Genomic DNA, 23,270 nt, shown 5'->3' on the forward strand with positions numbered 1-23,270 from the left:
CGAGCCCCACATTGGGCTCCCTGCTCCATGGGAAGCCTGCTTCTCTCTCTCCCACTCTCCCTGCTTGTGTTCCCTCTCTCGCTGTCTCTGTCTGTCAAATAAATAAAATCTTTAAAAAAAAAATTAAAAAAAAGAAAGTAAAAAAATAATAAAGGGACTAGATGATTGATGACATAGGGACAAATTAAAGAGATATGGAAGACCAAAGAAAAATAGGAATCATTTAAATTAGCTTGTTTATATGCACATAATGCTTCTAAAGTTCTTGGGGAAAGCTAAATGTCATTAAAGTGTATGTGTGTGTGTGTGTGTGTGTGTATGTATATAACAATATATAATCTTGATAACAATATATAACAATATATGATCTTGAACTAACTAGGTAGAGTAGAAAAATTAATATTCAAGTTATATGGATAATAGTACAAATTTGCTTTCATTGACTTCTCGGAATCATCTGTAGAAGGGATAGAAATTATGGATAGAACATCAGAGTTGAGTACAGACTGGGACAAATACCATATTTTCAGTTGAAAGAGAAAAAGAGGATGAGATGTCTGTACAAGGGATACTCTTGGAGAAAGTTTTCCCATTTTTTACTATGGACATTGAAGTGAGACAGAGAATTTAGGTAGCAAATAATTTCAAATTTTTATCTGCATTATGTGAAGTAAGGGTAGGGATAGGAAAGATAGACTGAGAAAAACAATTAAAACTTGATATGCAGAAAACATCTAGATTTAAAAAAGAAAATACTATAATAATATAATGTGCACTAGGCACATTACTATAGGTTAGACATTGTGTCATTCATTCTGTAATCTTATTTAATTCTTAATATGATAAGGCTGTTATTATTCTTCATTACAGATAGGGTTTTATTACCTGCTCACAGTCTATAAGTCAGTAAATGGAAGAGCCATGATTTTTAACGCATTATTTCAAAAGCCCGTGCTCTATTCAAAGTCATTCATAATGCTAGATGGGTCTAATTTAATCACTTTAAGGGGCCACAAATAAAGTGAATTTCTGCTTTTAATCTCTTTTGGTCACTACCATATATCAACTAGTGTTTGTGTAAGAATCCAATCTATTAGAGAAAACATAAATTTACATAACACAGTGTTCATATAATAAAATTAAATATTGCCAGTAGTACATATATTGGATTAATTGAAGTCTTAGGAAGACTTTATTCTGTTAAGCAGTTTAGGAGTCCTTTGCAAACTTGTCAGGTGCCTGTTTCTTCTCATACCCAGAGACATTTTTTATTCAACATTTGTAAATGGCTATCTATTCCATATGAGTGAAGTGCAAAGGTTATAAATTTTCCCATAAATAAAATGAGCTGATGAAGGATGCGTATCTCTTCTGTTCTCTTTACTTGAAGATAGCTCTATACTCAGATTCTTATACTGAAGTCATTTTCCCTCCCATCAAACTAGGTACTCAAAGATCTAATAAGTGTGACATCAACAATTACTTCTTGCTAACAACCCTTGTAATTTAACCCCTTCAGGTGAGCAGGCTGATTGATGAATTGCAGACAGCTATCAAAAGTAACAGAGGTCATCTCTCTAAACTTGGCCCCCAATTACAGGCTGAGCAGGAGCAATTCTCCTCTTATGTCTACCAACACATTAAAAGCCTTCCAGCAAACACTCTTATCCCAGGAGACCTGCAGCTCAAGGTGGGTGTCATTCTGCAACTCTCACTGGGTTCAGCTAGAGATGAAAACACTCTGCTCCATTTGAAGACCCTTCTAACAATGCCACTCAGCTTGAATTTCTTTTAATGTTGTCTTTCTCAAACCAGAGTTTGGCTTACAAGTGCTAATACTACCATTCAGGGAGTATGCTTTAAAAGAAGAAACCTAGAGGCATTTGAAAAGTGGATTTATAAACTTTAACTGTTTTCAACTCAGAAAAGTAATTTTAATGAAGATATTTAATCATGTGAACATTGCATACTTTTCCAAGAAACATATATTTTTAACAGGAGTCACCCAGTATTTCAGTTTTAAAAAAATAACTTATTTAGAGAAATGGGAAAGGCTTTAATAATTGACAGACAGTGGCAACAGGAATTAGAGGTGAAAGGCCAGGTGACTGACTGATGTTCAAACTACATTTCCAAGGAAAAGGATCTGTATTGGATAAGTATGACACATATCTGAGTTCCCTTGGTAAAATCAATACTTAAGAATATACTGGGAAAAAAGGTGAATTGGTTATTTGTCGGGACAAGGTGGCTAAATGTCCTAGGCTACTTTTGCTGTTGCATCTCTGGAAGAGAAAAAAAGTAACTCATACTTGGTTAAAGTGGATTAAGTACTGAAAGTTACAGAATTTAAATACTTTTGTTTATCGTAATTGAGTATCCATGTTAAGTCTGTCAAGTTAATGTTGTTCTAATAATTTCACATCCCACATTTCGAGAGAAAAAAAATTGAATTACTCAATGGATGGCCTTTTTTCCATTGAAGGAACAAACTATTACAACTCATCATTTTCTTTTGATTATATTTATATTTTTGAATGTGATAACATTCAAAGTAATTATATTTTGATCAGTCTTTATTTCTATAATTCCTCTTTCTTAATATTCAGTTTTAGTCTACAAATATAAACTTTATATTGTAATTATGAACATCATATTTTCTATCTATAATTCTTTAAAATGACATTCCCATGTTTGCATTTGGAATGAGAATACTACCATGCAAAAATTGACCTTTGGGGAAATGTAATTCCACAATAAACATGATAATTTATTTTCCATAGTCTGCTAGTCAGCCAAAGGTTTAGGAAGTGATGTTCAAGACATCAAGGTCAAGGGCTCTGATCATCCAGTAGCATTTTTCTTTTCCTGATTTCTGACTTGGTTACAGATCTATTCCAACATTTTGCAAAGTACTTGCTATTGATTAAGAGAGGAGCTAGGTGAGGGAGCATGTTTGCCTTAATACCATTTATCCCCATTCATTTGTATCAGCAACCATCATATGTCCTGGAAAAAAGAAAAGTTTTTTTTTTTTTCTCACAAGTTTGTTGCATATTTCTGAATAATTTTTATCACATGTTCACATTAGCACATGGGCTTGACAGCAAATATTTAACTTTAGGATCTGAGTTACTACTCTCATATATTTCTTTTTTAATATGCTTCATAATTCTTTCCATACTAGCAAACAGAAGAGGAAATATATATATGCAAAGAAACCATCTTCTTGTGTTTGTTTAGACTCCCTTTATTGTCCAATATAGTAGCCCCTAACCACATGTAACTATTTAAATTTAAATTAATAAAAACTAATTAAAATGAAAAATCCAGTGCCTCCATTCATATGCCCAGGACTTTCCTGATTGTAGCACTGAAAACCTCACATCCAGGAAGTCTCTCAGTCCCAGGCAAAACAGAATGGTTAGTCATCCTAGTCTTAGATATCTGAGTTCCCTCTCCCTACTCCCAAGACATCCTCCGTCTTTATCATTCTTTTCCCATGAAGTACTCAGCTTCTCTCCTTTCTCCCCAATTTTCCCCTTTGGAACATCCAATTTCTCTCAGGCAATAAATTCCTTTTCTCATATTCCAAGAAACCTGGACATCAGCCCCATCAGGCTTTAGCATAGACCACTGGTCTTTCAATCCTGGCTGCCACATTAGAATCATCTGGAGACCTTTTAAAAAACAACTGAGGGTTGCTGGAGTGGAGGGGAGTAGGAGAGTTGGGGTGGCTGGGTGATGGACATTGGGGAGGGTATGTGTTGTAATGAGCACTGGGAATTATATAAGACTGATGAATCATAGACCTTTACCCCTGAAACAAATAATACATTATATGTTAATAAAAAAGAAATCAAGTGTTTGAAAAAAACAAACAAAAAAAAAACCCCCCAAAATATCAGTGCCCCCACCTCCAGAGGTTGTTTTTTTTTTCTTTCCTTTTTTTAAAGATTTATTTATTTTTATTTTAGAGAGATAGTAGAGAGAGAGCATGCAAGCAGGGGTAGGGGAAGGGTGTAGGGAGAGGGAGAGACTCTCAAGCAGATTTCCTGCTGAGTGCAGAGCCAATGTAGGACTTGATCTCACGACCCTGAGATCGTGACCTGAGCCTAACACTCAACCGACTGAGCCACCCAGTCATCCCCAGAGGTTTTGATTTAATGAGTTTGATAAGCTGAATCTTGCTTCTACTGGTTGAGACTGCTGATTGTTAAACTTTCAGGAATTTTGTAAGCCAGTTGTTAAATACAGCCATAATTAAAAATTATATAAACTTAAAATTAAGTAGGTCACATTAAAATCAAAGGTAATAGTCTTCACTTCCTAATTATTTTATTACGTTTTACTGTTACCTATTCTCTTTGAAGTCATTTATGCCTGTCATGTTTGTTTCATAGAAACACTATATGATGGTGTGCTACTGTGCATCTCTTCCAAAGTTTGTATTCAGTGATGGCTTGTAGTAACTTGAACTTGTTGGGAATACATGTTTGGACTGATGGAAAAGAAACTGAGATCTGTAATTTTCTAAACCAGTTCTTATGTCTGAAATAGCCAGATAGTAGTGATAAAAACGGACTAGCAAAGCATATCGCAAATATTCAGAACTGCAAATTTTAGAATCGAGACCTTTTTCTGTACTTCCTCCTCGGTGGGGGAGAACTTGCTAATTCCAGCTGAAGAGATACTGAGCAAAGGCCACAGCATGCCATCCTTTGTTAATTCCAGAATCCGTTTGTATCTGTTGTCTGGCCAAACTCTGGTTTCCCGTGGGCTGTGGGTGAGCTGCCCTTCCTTGAAGCAACATCTCCAACACAGTTACCTCTGACTTACTGTGGCCAAGACCCTATCTTCTGTGGTTATGAACAACTTTATCCCACCTTACAGTGTGTCCTATGTAGAGTATTAGATGATATATCAATAAAATGTTTTCTATTTATAACTCAAAGGCATGGCTCTAGTGAAACTTACTTATCCCCTTTTCTATCCATTTTGATCTTAGAAAAGTGCCTGATTAATAAAATAAATTGGGATGATCATCTTTCTAATTTTCTGTTTGATGATATTGATACTGATATTCACTCTGTTGAATATGTATGTATATGTATATTACACATCTATGTTTATATACATATGCACATATGTGTGTGTGTGTGTGTGTATGTATATATATACACACATATCCATGGCTCAGCTTTAAGAACCAAAATAATGGATGGTGTTGTCATCATCTTCTAGATCAGTGGCTCTCAACTATGGGCTGAAGGCCAGGTATGATTCAAAATCATGGTTGTCTTCTCCTCTTCACTGAGGTTCTCATCCTCATTGTATCTTTCATTGATAACTTAGAAATAGGAGCTTTTGGTTAGTGACTAAGGTTAGCTTTTGGTTAGCTTTTGAGGTCGCCTCTCAAAAGGACATACTCTGTATTCCATATAGCCTCAGTCCCATTTGTGCAATTACATGGCATGGTACAGTACTGAGTTTAAATGGACATAAAAACAAAAAGACTGAGAACAACCTAAATGTCCATCCCTGGTATGGGAAAATTTCCTGTAAAAAAATTGAAAACATAACAATATTAGGGAAATTTTAAGAAAAAGTTATGTCACTCATAATCACGTTATTTATTATATGACCATTCTCACTTGTGCATATCATTTCCATATGCATTCATTTGCTCTATGTAGTCATAACCACAGTGTGCATTTTTTTTTTTTTTTTTAATTCTGGTACACTCTCTTGCCTTCACATCATAGGACCTTTTTGGCTGATGAAATCTTACTGTTTTTAGCTTTAGTAGTCACACTCAGTGTGCACCATAATTTATGAAGTCCTTCAGGTTTTTGGAGTTATTGCTTACTAGTCCAAACCTTCACTTACCTTACATCCTCTGTCAATACTACACCGCCCCCGCCCCCCCAGCCACTTTGAGAACATCTGCTATAGCCATGGCTCAATGACTTCTGCTTTTCCAGTCCTGTTCTTCCTTGCAACTCCCCCTCTTCGTCCCCATGGAGATGCTGTCAGAAATGTTAGCGTTTCCCTGGGAGAGCAGGAAAGAAAGGACTGATAGGAAAGGGTATTAGCAAAGCTTTAAGGGATGGTGGGTGGAAAAACTAGAAGGAAGTTGGGTGATTGTGACAGAGAATTGATGAACAAGAATGTGGGATGTATGAGTGGGTGGGAGACAGCACAGGGGAAACGAGGGGAAGATGGGTACAGGGAAGTCTTTTCACTAGAATTAGTGCTTTTCACACACAATTGGTCAATAATGCTCCGTGGGTTGCCTTCCATTTGCTGTCAGTGGAGGCAGATCCAGTTTCTGTGAGGTCTAGAGCTTATATAATTTGGGGGGAGAGGAACCTATTTAAAATTAGGCCTGAAAGTGGATATTTATTTAGATTGAGAAAGTAAATCACAACAAATTCATGGAGGGTTGGAGATTTAGACCCTTTCTTTTGAGACTTTTTTTTAGTTTTTCTCAGAAGTACTTACATGGAAATACTCCTTAAATGCTAGCGAGTTGCTGGCTTCCCCTCCCTACTTATAATAATCTATAGCTCCCAGCAACTTCGATACTCTCGGGGCTGGAGCAAGTAAGGGTCCTGAAGCTTAATCGTCATTAACTTTACATGAATCCACTCTGGTTGTGAGCAAGGGAAATATGGTGGAATCTAGTAACCAAAACAAAAAAAAGATTGAGACGGCTGTGATTTGGAGATCTTTAGCCTTTCTATTTTTACGTTGTTTGCCCTATGTAGTCATAACCACAGTGTGCATTTTTGTTTTTGTTTTTGTTTTTTGGTTTGGTTATAGTGTTCTCTCACAGCATAAATAAATTTAAGCTTTGTTAAAGGGATAATTCAGAGATTTATTTTTAAAACAATATCTTTGTCCGACATCTAGTTCATCTTCTGGGTTGTATGGTATGCATCTAACAATTTGTATTCTGCCAGTGACAGAAAGACAAATTTCAGTGAAGAGTGCAGTAAATCCACACATTATCAAATACATACTGCCTGCAAGGCATTGTCCTAGGTACTGTGGGAAGACGCAGAGAAGCCCAGAACACCCTCGTGGCCCATGTCCATGATTATTTTCGTACAATTAGAGCCATGTGACACCTTTTGAAGACAATGAAACTAAGGTGTGGATTTTCTCAGCTTTTTACTACAACTTTATCATTCTAATTCACGGGCTTGTTTATCTTTAGAAAATGGGATAATTTGATAACAGAAAAGATGCTAACTTTTATCTGCAATACCCTCCTAGCCTTCCCTATGCTTTGGATATCTGAATTTGGATTTAGGTATTTGAATTTGGAATTTCTCTACCAGTGGCACAAGAGCACCATGAATCCATTTGAGATTTATGTCCTATTTGGTGGTCATTTAAAAAGAAGTTTAAAGTTTTCTGACCGTATGTATTAATAGAAAATTCATTTAAATATTTAGGAATCAATGGAGCAATTAAATGAATAGAAGGAGACAGCTGAGGTTATCCACAAAAGAGTGGCAAGATAGGTTTTTTGAATGGCCTCATCACTGCATGTGCGTTATGTCTTACTTCCACTGCACAGCCCTTATTTTTGTTTTTCTGTTTAACCCACTTTTCCCAGATATGTATTTGTAATCCCTGAGCTGCCCTGTTATCTCACCTACATTATTTGAATAAACATTGGAAAAACAAATTCAGGATATGCGTTAAGTACAGATACTAAAACGTTCCAAGATGACATTCATTTTCAAAGGAATTATGATAAGAGTGGAAAAACTGGAATATTCAAGGTCATTGTTATGATTTTAAGAACATTCCTTAAATGTTGGGCAAAATATGATGGAGATTATCAGTTTTTATATGTGGATTTTATCATGGTAGGCAAGTGTTGGACTGCTCATTTTAAAGGCAAAGGAACTTGAGATCCTATGAATGCCTTCCAACATCTCATGGGATAATTATTAGCAGTAGGCACGGAAACTGCTCATCTACCCTACTTTCCATTTTTAATTTCTTTGCTTGCTGGCTGGCTGGCTTCCTCTCTCTCTCCTCCCTCTCTTTCTCTCTTTTTTCTTTCATCTTTCTACTGTTGGGGGGAAATGCCAGTGTACTCACCTCAGCCTATTTCCTGACAGGCATTTGCAGCCAGGTGTAAATCTCTATGCACAGGAAGAAACAATCTTCCCTCCCTAGACCCGCTGAAGAGAGAAACTGCGTCTGTTTCAAAATCAGGGAAGAGCAATTGGTCGGGGTATCAGCTCCCATGCAGAGCTGGTTGTAATGAGACCAGCTTTCCTTGCACAGTCCTGACAGCCTTGAAGGTGCCCAGAGAATTGCCAGGTGGGCAGTCAGCAGGGAAAGTCCACAGGCCAGAGCTGGATTACTGTCCCAGCAGTTACCCAGACTAAATGCAACCACTGAACCTTACTGCTGTAGGCACGTGCGCTCTCTCTCAGGGAGATTGTCCTTCTCCATAGCAGTTAATTTGTTTTTACCTCTCAATTAGCTTTTTCGCAGAGTGTTTGAGATGATCAAGTCGTTGAGATTCTCTTCCTACATATGCTCCCGTCCCCTGAATTACCCACTGACATCTATGTTAGCCCAACTCACCATGAATATTATCAAGTGTCAATTCATCATCTGAATATAGAAATGAATACAGATTTTCTAATAAGTGCAAATGAAGTGATACATTTACACCTACTTAAGATTCTACGTACAATTTCAATAATGTTTTATGATAAAAATGGATTACATATTAAAATAAAAATGGACTGCCATAGATGGCAAACTTTTGTATAGGTTTTAGTTACCCAGTGTACTTATTCATATTAAGGGGATAATTTAATTTATAGGCGTATTTGGTATATTCTAAAAAGACACTGAATAGCATTAAAAACATGTACTCTATCCAAAGATGAGAATATGATTTCTGAGGCTGAGAATTTGGGGAAATCTGATGATTTAACTCATATTTAATCTCTTTTTAAGATTTTATTTATTTATTTGAGAGCGAGAGAGAGAGAGCACGAGTGGGGTGAGTAGCAGAGGAAGAAGCAGGCTCTCTGCTGAGCAGGGAGCCTGATGAGGGATTTGATCCCAGGGCTCCAGGATCATGATCTGAGCCAAAGGCAGACACTTAACTGACTGAGCCACCCAGGCGCCCCTAAGTCATATTTAATCTTAAAATGTTCGTTTCCCCTAGTGAAACAGAATTTGGGGGATGTGACTATGTTTTTCTCATCAAAAAGAAGTCCTTATTTTCTTTTAAAAGAAATATATTGATCTCAGGAGCTTCCAAAAACCTTAATTTACCAAGCTCTGATATATAGTATATCATATTATACCCAACTACTGACAGGACCTGCATACCTGATACTTTAATCCCAATTAAATATAATTTTAGGCGCTAAATTAATTTAGACAAAGTGAGATCCTTGTTTCGTTTCTTCTTGAAACGTCCTCATGTAAAAAGGGCTTATTGAAATTACTTAGCTTAGGACATGACAGGCAAGCACATTTGCCTTGCCACTGTCATCTAGATAATTTTGAACATTTTCATATCTTGAACTTGGTGAGAATTGTAATTGGATACAAAAAAAATATTTTTGTAGACCATTCGCCTTGTTTTGGAAATTTTATTTTGCCAATAGACACAGAAAAATGGGATGGGAGAGAAGCTCTTTAAAGGAAATATTATAACAAAACAATGAAATGTGACTTTAATTTTTAAAAAGATTTATTTATTTATTTTAGAGTGGGGGAGGGCCAGAGGGGTGAAGGAAGAGAGAATCTCAAGCAGACTCCACGCTAAGTGGGGAGCCCTTTGCAGGGCTCTATCCCACAACTCTGAGATCATGACCTGAGCTGAAATCAAGAGTGGCTGCTCAACTGACTGAGCCAGCCAGGTTCCTCTGAAATATGACTTTAAATGCTTAAAGGCAGGGGAATGCAGTCCTGCTCCTAGTTTAACTGTGGAGCCTATCCTGGCCATTTTGCATGCCTCTCCATCCTCGGCCTCTGTTGGTTTTTATCCACCCCCACGCCCTGAATCCCCAATTTAGACTGTCAGGTGCCCCATGTTCTCATTTACCACCTTTTTTCAAGATTTACTCTTGAAAAGGGCATGCCATACTTTCTTTCAAGCTAAGATAGTTTACAAAAAAAAATCTTTCTTAGATTAAAATTCTTTTTTGGAATCTACTATATAAATGAAAGTAGGATCTACCCTATTTAAAACCAGGATGGTGGCTGCCCCAATAGACTCACTCATCAGGTTTGTTCTCCCACATAGGACCACAGACCTCCCCATTCTTGCCCTCCGTCTCCCAGCCCCACCCCAAGCCTGTTGAGGGATTCCAGAGAGCCGAGATTGAAAATCACAGCCTCAAAGGATCAGTAACCTATAAGGCTGAATATCATTTCCTCTGTGGTATTTTAATTATGACAAAGGAGTAAATCTCTAAGTGGCATTTCAAGTATTGACAAGTTGGTGGGAGAGATATTGTTGGGATCAGAGTCTTGGCTCTCACGTGAAATCCTACCCTATAGGTAGTCACCCAATTTATTTCTGCTAAATGGTGAGCTCTGCTTCAACTTAGGAAATTTAAAGGGTCTCTTTTAAAATAATTTTTTTTTTCTTAGGTATCCCTTTAATGGGCTTTTAAATATTATTTGTCTTTTGGTCCAGATACCATTTAGATTGATAAAGTTTAACAACTATATAATTTGTTTTCACTTAAGTTTATTTTCATTTCCTGGGACAAAACATACTGGCTCCTTACCTGTTAAACATAGTTAAAGATATCTGTTAGGCACTAAAACACTTTTTCGTGTATGTAGTATAAACATACTAATTCATTATTAAGTTTTCATTGCCTGAATCCCATAATTTTAATATTTGCTTTGTGGTTATCACTTTATCTGAATATTTAAGTTAGACATGTTTACTGTTTGATTTATAATATACATTTGAGAAAATATAGAAAACGTGAATATTCCAAAAAATTATCTTGCAAGTTTATAAACATGAAAAACGTAACAGTACATTTATTTGATTTAATGTACACATAATGTTAATTCAGCAAGAGTTGATTTTCTATCTCCAAACGTGATTTTGAATTCTGATTAGATACAGATTTTTTTCATGGCTAATTAGCGTCTCACATAAGACAGATATTTCATTTTAATTTTCATGTTCTTTGACTTAGGTTAAAAAACCCTCTTACTGTAAAATACTTTTCTGTGCCCTTAAAATTTCATATTAAGTTTCATCTTATGATAGTCTCTAATACTAGATGTAAGAGTGAACTTGGATGTTTATAATTAAAAACACCATAGGATTTGATTTCTGAGGATCTCCTTAGCCCTTATGAGTAGATTTGCCCCGGGGCGAGTCATTTAACCTTTGTGAGACATCCCTATAAAATGTAGTTGCTTTGAGTATTGAGTGATTTCACGTGTGTGATTGTGCACCCTGCACTCTGGACTGCCAGGCGTGTGTGCAGGGGAGGCCTGCCACAGTGCCAGAATCCCCTCTTTAAGACTGAGATACCCACCCCTCAGCTGCCGTAGCTATATCCTTATTGGGCAGTTGCCCTCCGGGTAAAGGACCTGCGTTTCCCAAGACTAGGCCCAACATCCTGAGGGCAGGCTGCAGCCAACATCTGTTTCCCACACAGTGCAAAGGCGGGGCTCCCTTGCCTCAGTTCTGGATGACTCTGAAGGGCTGGCCATTCCAACCCTAGGGCTCCCACCAGAGGCCTCTGTTGCAACTACATCACAGTTCACCTTCATCTACCCACTCCCAATTTCCTCACTCCCTCACCGGTGTCGCCCTGGAGAAGGCTCCTCGGTACACTTCCTGTGAGTAAATCTTGGCCTCAGAGTCTGCATTCTGGGGATCACAATCCAAAACAATGTGTAAGTTAACCTTGTTTCAACATATTTAATTATATCTGCCTGAAATATACCAAGTACTTTTGTGTGGCTATTTTTTTAAATTTATTTATTTGAGACAGAGAGAATGAGAGAGAGCACATGAGAGGGGGGAGGGTCAGAGGGAGAAGCAGACTCCCCGCCGAGCAGGGAGCCTGATGCGGGACTCGATCCAGGGACTCCAGGATCATGACCTGAGCCGAGGGCAGTCGCTCAACCAACTGAGCCACCCAGGCGCCCTTGTGTGGCTATTTTATATTCCTGTTCTTACTGGCCCTCTAGTAGTAAATCCTGTTCCTGTACAGCCTCCCAACTTTTGGCAACACACTGCAGTGTCATTTTCTTATTATTGCCTCTTGAGGGCACTGTACCCATGACAGGATAGGTATTTTGAAGCTTTGGTATTTGGCCTTCTACTCACACAGAAGAGCTTCCTGGGTGGTCTGCCCAGCGGTTATGGACAGTCTGGGAACCTGCTGTTGCTCCACAGCTAGCTCTTAACCAGACTTATAGTATTAAAGGCTGGATAGTGGCACTGAACTAGACCTTATACAAGTCCTTAAATAGATATGATGGATGATGCCGGGCAAACCTGTCAAAGAACCACATTAGGTCAAAACGCATTCAGGTCATCTTTCCCCATAAGGTTTAAGTTTTGGTCACTGTATATACAAATAAAATTCCTTTAGTACTTCATTGATATTTTTCTGCCTTCACAAATACTGCATATGAACAGTTATATTTAATTTGATTTATTTATACCCATAGACACAGACAACATATTTCAGAAATACTAGCCTAGCTACAAATTTTATTTCCCAACCCTACTAATACACAAATAAGCAAGTAAAATTACTCAGGAATGAACAATAGAAATGGACCATTTCTCACCATGTTCACTGTTACTACTCTGATTTGAGCCACCCTCATCCACTCTTTAGATTGCTGTTACTCCCTGCAGTATATACTCTCTGCCCAGCAGCCACAATAATCCTTTTAAGTTAGATCCTGTTTTTGCTCTGCAAAGATTCCCCATTTCCCTGTCAATCCCTAATCCTCTGACTTCATGTTATTTACTCTCCATCTCCCTCTACCACCCTTAGTCTTCTTGCAGTTCTTAGAACATACTGGCCACATCCCTGCCTTAGTTTCTTTGCTCAAGGATCTCCCTCTGCCTGTAATGCTCTTCTCCCAGCCTATCTGCTTGGTTAACTCACCCTGCCCAGTCCAATCTTTCCTCTCTTGAAGGCCTGTTCTGGTCATCCGCTTCATATGGTGTTTGCCATACCCATCACACTCCCTGATCCCAGACCCTATATCCCCTGCCCTTTTTTAGATAGCACTTACCACCTTCTAACAATCTCAGGGGTGCATTTACCATGACCCTAATGAAACTTAAGCTTCAGGGTTCCTTCCCTGCACAGGCCCCTTCCAAAACCCTGGGGGAAACACCAGCAATGGGTGTACATGGCCAAGTGTTCCTGTAAAATTTGCAAATATATCTTAACTGTGATTGGTTGAGACTATTGTCTGTTTCTACTCCAGCTTCCTCTCCTGTCAAGTTTTCCCTTGTACCAACTGGTGTTGAAGTGGCTGCCAGCATTTTTGAGGTCTGGCAGGGGGATATTGAGTTGGGGATACATTTAGTTTGGGTATAGTGGAATGTAATTAGTGTTTTGCAGTCACTTCCCTGTACATATGGCTCAGTTAGTGCTAGCTGTTCTGATGTGGAAAGAGCTTCCAGGAAGATGGCTACTGCCTGCTGGCCACAGAGTGCATTGCTTTCTGACTATGGACTAGGGTGCTTGGCATCAAAAGTATATAGGTGGTGGAGGAAAAACATGGTGTGAAAATAATAAAGCCAACTATTTGTGGAAATTCTTCCACATTTTACAGCTCACATTTTAAAGAAAACTGATTAAGGTTTCCTCAAAGTTGACATCAATCCTAAATATTTTTATGAAATGGCCAACGAAGTTGTGAAGCTGAGAGAGATTTTTCTTTTTTAAACAACTTTTTTAGATTTTATTTATTTATTTGAGCTCGATCCCATGACCACGAGATCACAACTTGAGCCAAAACCAAGAGTCAGGAGTTTAACTGCCTGAGCCACCCAGGTGCCCCCCCCCTTTTAAAAAATTTTTTATAGACTTTATTTATTTGAGAGAGAGAGAGAGAGAGTGGGAAGGAGAGGGAGAGAGAATCCAAAGCACACTCTGCAATGAGCATAGAGCCTGATGGAAAGAGATTTTTCTAATTAAAAAAAATTTTTTGATTAACCGTGCTAGAGGGAAGAATTATCTTTCTAGTCTCCTTATAGAAAATGTTACCAAATTATCACATGAAAAGGTGATCAAAGACAATTCAGCTAAAATATGTGTGTTGGATAGTTAATTAATGAAAATATTTTGTAATATTTTTGCTATGTGTGAGCTTTTTAATGTGTGTAAATTGTGATTTCTTTTCTTACTTTAAATGAATATTTTGTATCTAGTTTTACACTTGTAATTTTGCATTCTTTTTGTTAAAGAAGGCACACCAAATTCTATTAAAGTCTACCAAGCTTATATGATTTGATGGTCTTTCTTTAACAACAAAAAAATTAACAATTAGCACTTACAAGACCTGGATGTACCCTGACTATGCTATATAATTTACTTACATGTTCTGTTGCTCAAAAGCAGGAATCTTAGCTCATTGGTGTTTCTTAAGCACCTGAGCAGTGCTTGGCACATGGTGGGCACTCAGTAAATATTTGTTGAGTGAATCAATCAACAACATTACAATAAAACATTGGTATTAATCTAATTTAATCCTGCTTAAGAAAAGTCAATATTGACATGAAGGAGAGTAAAAAGACTGTAGTTCATGGAAAACACTCCTTAAAGCTTTTTACTTGTTGTAACTAATCATAGAGGTAAATTCTTATTCATAGGTATTTTTTTCACTAGTCATTAGCTACCATGTTTTTAAGAGGATCTGGATCACTTTTTTTTAAAGTTCTATTATCTTATTCCTTAGGACCCAAGACTAGTCTCAGTTAGTTTTTTCCATCATCCCACTCCAAGGATAAGAATTTAATTCTAGAGCTGTAGGGAGGTGAGGCCATGCAAAGAGCCACTGGGAAGCCAATACAGCAGTCGTTTTTCTTAAGCCAAGGATCAGGCAGCAGGAAAATAAAAGTAGACTATTTTTTAAATTTTCTATATCTAGTCAATCACAGAAACTCTGTTTAGAGAGTAATCTTTGTTTAGACATTGGACAGTAGAAGTAAAAATACTTCTCATGCAAAGGAAGAAAAAAATAAATACTTGGATTTTAGAAAAATGAGCATAGTAATGAAGACCCTAAAAATGAGAGGTGGGCCTTAAGAAAAGTAGCATCTCATAGCATTTCATCTTGGGGAATTTTTATTTTTGTAAAAATACAGAAAACAATACATTATACGAATGACTACTGGAGGGCAACCTTCTTTCACTTAAACACCTAAACTTTTACTTAAACTCTAAAACACATGTACATTTTTAAATGCCCTTATAGGGATTTTTGGAGACCAGAGCCTTGTTTGCTTGTTTGTTTGTTTTTGAGAACACTTCTGGATATAGAAGGGCAGACTTCTTACTGGTAGTGAAGGAAGCAGTATGCTAATGAAGGTCTTAGATTTTGGCCAACTCCTCTTTGCTTTCTCAGTTTGGCAGTGAGCACTCACACTGCTCTTTTCTAGAACATAATTTTCTGCACTCTGATTCCACATCTAGCAAGTCTTGACAAAGGAACATCAGTAAGTTCCCCAAACTGAGCTTTGGTCAACGCTAACTTTGCAGAATGCGCAACACCCAGAATTGTGACCATCCTTACCAAATGTCCCTGTTGTTTAAGAGCTCTTGTTCCAGGTGAGGGCTCTGAAGAGATTGTTGGGAGAATAAGATTCTCCACCCACATTATTTCCCATGGGTTTTCAGGCAACCCTGGGTTGGGTTTATAAAGTTCCTTGCAAAAGTAGACGGATTTCTTGCTCAGAATTGTATATGTACTCAGAAAAGAAGTTTTAAAAAAATCCTGGTTAACAAAAGATGCTAGAGGGTAGAGAATATCAATGTACCAAGGCTGATAGCTGTACTATCTCCGCGGACTATCAGCACGATAAAAAGCACTGAGTAGAAAAGCACCTACAATTCTTGAACATTATTACTCTTTTTTAAAAATCTTTCTTTCTTTCTTTCTTTTTCTTTTTCTTTCTTTCTTCTTTCCTTCCTTCCTTCCTTCCTTCCTTCCTTCCTTCCTTCCTTCCTTCCTTCCTTCCTTCCTTCCTTCCTTTCTTTCTTCCTTCCTTCCTTCCTTTCTTTCTTTTTCTTTTTCTTTCTTTCTTTCTTTCTTTCTTTCTTTCTTTCTTTCTTTCTTTCTTTCTTTCTTTCTTTCTTTCTTTCTTTCTTTCTTCCTTCCTTCCTTCCTTCCTTCCTTCCTTCCTTCCTTCCTTCCTTCCTTTCTTTCTTTCTTTCCTTTTCTTTTTTTCTAAAACCTAAGGAAGTGCTATTGAAGCACATTATTTCCCAAGCTAGGTTAGGACTAATTAAATAACTCTCAAAACTCTCTCAAAAGTAAAACAGATGGTTTTCTTTCTTTTTAAATAAGGTATTTTCCTAAATTATCTTCTCTGGAAATAGTACTAGAGAGAAATACAATGCTCTGATGTGATAGGTGTATCAGAAAGGGAAGAAAAGAACTTTTGAGAAAAAATAAAATAAGCAAGGATTTAAATTATTCATCAGGCCTCTCTTGGCCTGCTTCTATTCTTAAGAGCCTGGTGAATGGAATGGCACACCCCACATGTGTCCACAACGTGGTTAGGGGATGGTGTTCACTGCGAATCCCTCCTTCTGGACGGTTTGTTTGGATACTTTGGACCAGAATGCTTGCTAGCATTTTTTTTTCTCAGCAAGTGTTGCATAATGCAATGTTAAGAATTTTATCTCTGTTCTCAACAACTTGTTGCATATGTGCACTTAAAATGGGTGGCTTCATTGTACTGTTATGCAATAAATCTCTCATGTTGAATATCCTTTTAGTGAGTCAGAAGATGAGCTGAACACTGATATATTTTATCATTTTTATCTTTTAAAGGTTTTATTTTTAAGTAATCTCTACACCCGACATGGGGCTTGAACTCACAACCCTGAAATCATGAGTTGCATGCTCTGCTGAGTCAACCCATGAACACTGATATGTTTTAAATATAAATCAAAGATTCCTCATGTAATTCATGGCTTTATATGTTTCAAGAAGAATGAAATGAACTAGCTAATTGTTCGCTAACTGACCTTTCTTTGGTGCTTGTTCCATTTAAACATCCAATGCAGTTAGTGATTTTTCCTTTAACGTCCATGTTTTCTTCTATTTTAAAGTTGTAGGGAATGCCAGTCAGGTTAAAGACACTGAAACTGAAAGGAGAAACAAGAGACTTAATTATACTATTCTAGTCCTGTTGATTTTCATTGCCAATTACTTGCACATGTTCATAGAGGCAGGCCTTGCTTTGCACAGTTCCCACATGCATGACTTTCAGTTGACACCATACTGTGCAAAGCCAGGACTGCTTGCCTTTATATATGCATGTATGAACATATGTACAAATGTGTAGGTGCATGTATTTATTTTTAATTTTGAATGCGCTTATTTTTCAGATATTTGAAAATGGTAAAGATACTGGAGAGATCTCTGTTTGCATCAGCATAAAAGACCTGGAGTCTAATAGCCCAACTCAAACTGGTGATATGATGGAAAAAGTGAGTTTACAGAGTGTTTATTTATGGCGGGAAATGTCCCTCAAGTTACTTGTAGTTAATTTAGACAATTACGTCTGTAAAGTTGTTTTGAGAAGATTAATCATTTGCTTCTCTGTAAAGATTGATAGTTCAAGCTTGACTTTTGAATTTCTTAGGCTCTCAGCTTTCGGAGAGTATTAACTCTTGGCCTCATACTTAACAGTGTCTTAACCTTCATTATGCCTGTATTTGGAAATCTGTCTTCACTGGACTCTGGGATTGCCCTCTTGTTTACACTTCAAAAAGAAGTGACATGATATTCAGTGGAGGATATGTTCTGGGTTGGGGGTATTTCTAAGCCCTAGACACTGAACAACTAGCATATAGCCTTAGTCGTCTCCTGTGCTCATTGCAAGCACATCCAGATGGTCTATCTTAGGCACTCTTACCTTTGCTTATTTTCCAGACAATTGGGATGTTTCTCAGGCAGAACCAACATGTTCAGGGTCTTTATTTTGGGTCTTTGTCTTGCATAAAAGGACAATGAATGCCCTGTTGTTTACAAATTGGGGTTATGCACTCGAGCATACACCAGTGTTTTGGGCTCTGTTCCTTGGCCTTTGTTCAGAGACTTGCTCCTTTTTTTATCCCCCTTCAGTTTAGCACCCTCAGACTTACCTCTTCCTGGTGGTATCCATTACCTGGCCTTCGCAGTTACACAGAGTTAGGAGAGTACAACACAAGAATTGTATAGAATTAGGCGATTTTCATCTGATCTGTTCATTGGCTGGGTCCAGGAGAGATGGGAAATGCTACCTCGATTGATTAGAGAGAGAAGGATCAAGAGCCTTGGTTGGTTTCTTTTTACTATCATATCCCTGACTATATGAATCACCATGGTATAAAAGCCTTCCTAGAATTCTCTACCTGTTTTCCCTCTTACTTGCCTTAAAATATTTTACTTTTTGGTGTACATTAAAATTAAAGACAGCATTTATTTTATCTTATACAGGCAGATATTATTTTGTAGAAAGTTCTTGTGTTGGCTGATGGCATGCTGAAATTGATCTATGCTTTGCTTTTATATGCAAGTAGATCTGGGGGAAAACTTGAATTAGGGGCACTATAAAGCTCTCTGTTAGGGAGATTCCCTCGTGATACCCAAGGATGACTGTTCCTTTGCTGCTCACTTGTCTCAGTTATTAACCCAAGATGTTTCACAGTCTTCTCAGGTCCCTAAACAAATTCTTATCCTATAAAGGCCTGGTGATTATAGCTTTAGAGATAAATGGGTGAAAATTATCACAACTTTTGGTTGCCATAGGCTAGCCCTAACCATGACCTAGAGATGAAAGGCACCAAGGCCCTTACCTCCTGATGGCTGTTGAATGTGCATCTTTGAACACCTAAAATGCAGTCTGTCACCAAGTTGAAAAAATAGAGATTGCAATGCTACTCCTGTGAAAATGAATTTGGTTAAGTGGTCAGGTGTTCATATCCTATTCTTTGTGTACACATTTCTTTCTTGGATCAGGCTTTAAATCTTTTATATCTTTCCCCTTCACAAAAAAAAAAAAAAAAGGTGATGCCTGGAAAACAGAATCACTGTGATTTAAAAGATGATCACCATTACGTGTTTTCTGAAATAATAGCAGACCAACAAAAAATAAGCTCAAGGGCTGAGATCACACAGAAATAAACATGAAGCTTTGTAAAAACAGTCTTATAGAATTCAAACTACGTTTGTAGTTCCAATGAACAAAACCTAAAACAATGCAGATTTTTAACTGCCCTAGCACCTTGTCTATTATACTCCCAAGGAGAATAGTAATCATTATTTTTAATTCAAAGGACCTGGTTAGGCAGGATGAGAAGTATTAACTTTAATGAGATGAAAAATGTGTCATTGTTTTCAGCCTTTCTGATGCGTAAGGGTAAAAATCTGGTCAACACAGAGGTGAGGAAAACAATGCAGAGCTGATGAAGTCAGAGATATGGCTATTTATCTCCAGTTACAACAAAGCTTAAATCTTAGGTGTTCTGTAAATATAGTTGCTGGTCAAAGAAAATCTTTCACCCAGACAAGAGTTTATAGCCAATAGGTGAGGAAACTGAGATATATGACAAGATCGTGACTTTGTCTTCTTTCCTCTGAGCTTCGGCATTTAGCTTCTCAATATGTCTTCAATGGGAATTAATAGAAGGAGCAAAAAAAGCATCCTGTACAGCAGCTGGACAAGAAAAGGCCACAAATGTACCCGCATCCCTGCCGAGATTACAGAGTAACAAGAAATTGAGAGACACAAGAACTGACAAGGGAGAGAGGACAGAAGCCTGGGGGGGGGGGTGCGGGGGGGAGAACAGAGTGATGGATAGTGTGGGGTGCCGAGCAGGAAAGAGCAGAGGCCTAAACATTCAAACAAAGTTGATGGATAAGGAAAAATGTCCTCTAAAATTCCATATGCAACACAGTTCAGGGGGATTTACTTTCATTTAAAATGTGCGTGAAATTAGGAAGATCTTGATGGTTTAGCAGGCCTAAATGTACGATAGAAGCAAACACTGACAATGCTAGTATTTAAAATATCAAATGAGAGCACTTCATACTTCACATTTCAATGATGGCTAACTCACAACGTGAAAACATTGATTATTGAAGCAGCTCACAAGCTTTTGCAAGGCTCTTAATTGAACTACATTTGAAAAGAGTTATTCTAAGTGAACCAACATCGGCTGAAAATCATGTTTATTTTTGCAGTCCTGTAAGTGGTGAGTTGTTCTATCATTGGTTATCTGCGGTTAGTTGGGGACGGGGAGTTTGCCGATTCTAAAATTTGAACGTGCTCCGGAAGGATCCTAACAAAATGTGTGGCTCGGACAAGAAAAGCATAACCTTTATCAAAGAGGACTGTTACCGTGTGTAGAAGCTAAATGCTCTTTCTGTAAGGCTGTCACATCTGCTTTCAGTCCCCGTGCCAAAGGGTCAGAGCTCAATCACAAGCCTGTGGCACCCCCTGCTGGTTAAAAGCCCATGCTCATTTTGTTACTTTACACTGAGCTAAACATTGCCATCATTTCACACTTCTTTTAACATTCTATATGAATTTAATTATCATTTGTTTGGATTCATTTGTTACAGAGTAGAGACAGTTTGTTATAGATGTTCACATTTTACATTATTATTTCTTTTTCTCCTTCTTCTTCTTCTTCTTCTTCTTCTTCTTCTTCTTCTTCTTCTTCTTCTTCTTCTTCTTCTCCTTCTTCTTCTTCTTCCCCATCACAAGTTACTTCTCAGGATTCATCAAAGGCTTCAAGGATCTCCCATCAACCCACCAGGCCTCAATTTTTCTTCAATACGGCTTTTTGATGAGCACGGTCAAGAAATTAGGAATCCACTTTTGCTGAAGAATGAGCAAAAAATTTGGGTCTCTTATGGTAAAGCATACAGGTAGGAGCAAGGTGTTTATTCTCTGTCTGTCCTCAATCTTTCCAGGGGCAAGCTAATTTAAAAGGAGAGTTGAGAAGCCAAGTAGCACCCTTTATGAATTTTTTTTTAAATTTTGAATTCCAATAAAATTTCAGGGGCGTTTTTTTGTGAGGCAGTATTGTTTGTGAGATATGACATCTCTCTCTCTCTCTCTCTGACTTTCTGTCTTAATGCCTTGTCATAGTTCTTGAAGTCCGCCTGTCAGCACAGCAAGTGGGATTTGTTCATGTCTGAGTAGTCACCTTAATGATAGCAGATGGAAACGCCACAGGGGGCCCAAACCCATCACACTGTCATTGCCGCGCACTGCCCTGACCTGCTTCCACTCCTCTATTTTTTTGTCCCTTTTTAAAGGAGAAATGGATGGTAATTGAAAAGGATCTTAAGCAAGATTTATGAAGCTGTAGACAACATGATTCCCCACTATCTCTCTATGTTTTCACAAATAAAGTCTTAACCTCTTAAGCACCGATGACAGGACAGCTAAAGATAAATTGGTAAAGCTTGTAAGCCCTATCCTATCAAAGTTATATTCCTCAAAAGCGCCTTACATTATCCCACAATAATTACTGGTTATTGCTGAGCATTGTGTAAATTTTTGTAGATTGGTAAATTCCTGCATAAAATTATCTGTGTTTCTGGGAAAAGAGAAAGGCTGCAGTCTACAGGCACTGATGAGCTGGGCTGTTGTGTGGAATATCTTAGAAATGTATGCATATTTTGACAGGACACATCCAGATGAACTCTGAAACTGCTTGTCAGGAAACTTAAACACGCTTTTCTGCCGACTTCAAAATTTTTTAAGCCTTTATTTATCTGAATAAGGGAAATAGGGGAAAATAACTTGGCTTATCGAGTATAATTGATCATATATTAATTATAACGAAAATAGCATAGACAGACAAGGAGCTGATTGGATTTGCTATGTAATCTAAGAGTCAAAATTTCAAATACTGAAATAAATCTACTCACAAAGTCATGAAGGTTTTGGAAGAAGTTGGTAGGAATAGTTGTGGGTAGTATATGATAAAATTCTATTTTTTCTCTCCCAGGAGAGGGAAATTAAAATGTTTAATAATTTCTTATGCTGTGTAATTTATAGAATTAAAAATATATGCAAGGAATGATGTTTTCTTCCATAGATAGATTCCAAAATATAAATTAGTTACATTGTGAGAATTGTTTTTATAATGGTAGAACAGTGGTGAATTTTACAGTGGCAAGGATTCTTGAATAATTTAGCAAGCTCTTCCAATTACAAGGAAAGGCTTTAATAAAATGTGTGTCTAATAATTTCTTCTTAAATATCATTATTAAATTGAAAGCAATGACTAATTTTGATGTTTTTAAGGATGTTTGTGATAATACAGTATTTTTAATAAGATGAAACACTTGTTCCTGGTTTATTGGATCATATTTGTGGAATAACTTAGTAAAATGCTAAGTATCTGGAATACTCTAAAATCAACTGAGGATTGTAGCCAGAAGAACTCATAAGTGTATATTTGTTTATATGTCATTGTTATTTTAATAGAATTTTTTTTTTCTGGTTTTGAACCCAGTAATCCAAAGCACTAGGAAACCATTATAGTATTTTCCTACTATTGGAATTTCTGAAATTTATGTCTAAAAGTTATTTTCTAGATCTAGTTTAAAACATATTGGGAGAATGTGCAATATGTACTAAGTAAATGATACTCATTTTTAGACAGTAATTTTAATGTGTTGGTTGATATGGGGAGTTAGGTTACTCATTTATAAAAGTTGATTTTGCCAATATCTGCTTTTATTTTGAGTCCTGTAATTATTTGTCTCCCAATTTTTATTTTGGAAAATATCCAATCTACAGAAAACTTGAAAGAATAGTATAATGAACACCTATGTATCCTTCACCTAGGTTCACCCGTTTAGAGTCTGGCTCGTTAGTTTTACCTCTTATATCTCCCTTTCTCTCTTTTGAGAGGTTTTAGATTATTTCCAGACAATCATTAAAGTTTCACTCATAAATGCTTCAGGTCATGTAACTGAAGAATAGGATGTTCTTCTGTGTCACCACATTGTAAGATCTAGCACAGTTA

General features: G+C 37.3%; 1 long non-coding RNA gene across 1 annotated transcript; it reads left to right on the plus strand.

Moving 5' to 3' along the window:
• Positions 1 to 1,443: 1,443 nt before the first annotated feature.
• LOC123857273 (uncharacterized) lies at positions 1,444 to 21,190 on the plus strand. The gene is made up of 3 exons (XR_010406917.1): positions 1,444 to 1,690; positions 17,625 to 17,726; positions 20,990 to 21,190. It is a non-coding gene; the product is annotated as an uncharacterized LOC123857273 (long non-coding RNA).
• The last annotated feature ends 2,080 nt before the right edge of the window (positions 21,191 to 23,270 follow it).

Source organism: Mirounga angustirostris, unplaced genomic scaffold, assembly GCF_029215605.1.
Source record: "Mirounga angustirostris isolate CCGP_5_RB_7025 unplaced genomic scaffold, mMirAng1.0.hap1 SCAF_13, whole genome shotgun sequence".
NCBI lineage: Eukaryota > Metazoa > Chordata > Mammalia > Carnivora > Phocidae > Mirounga > Mirounga angustirostris.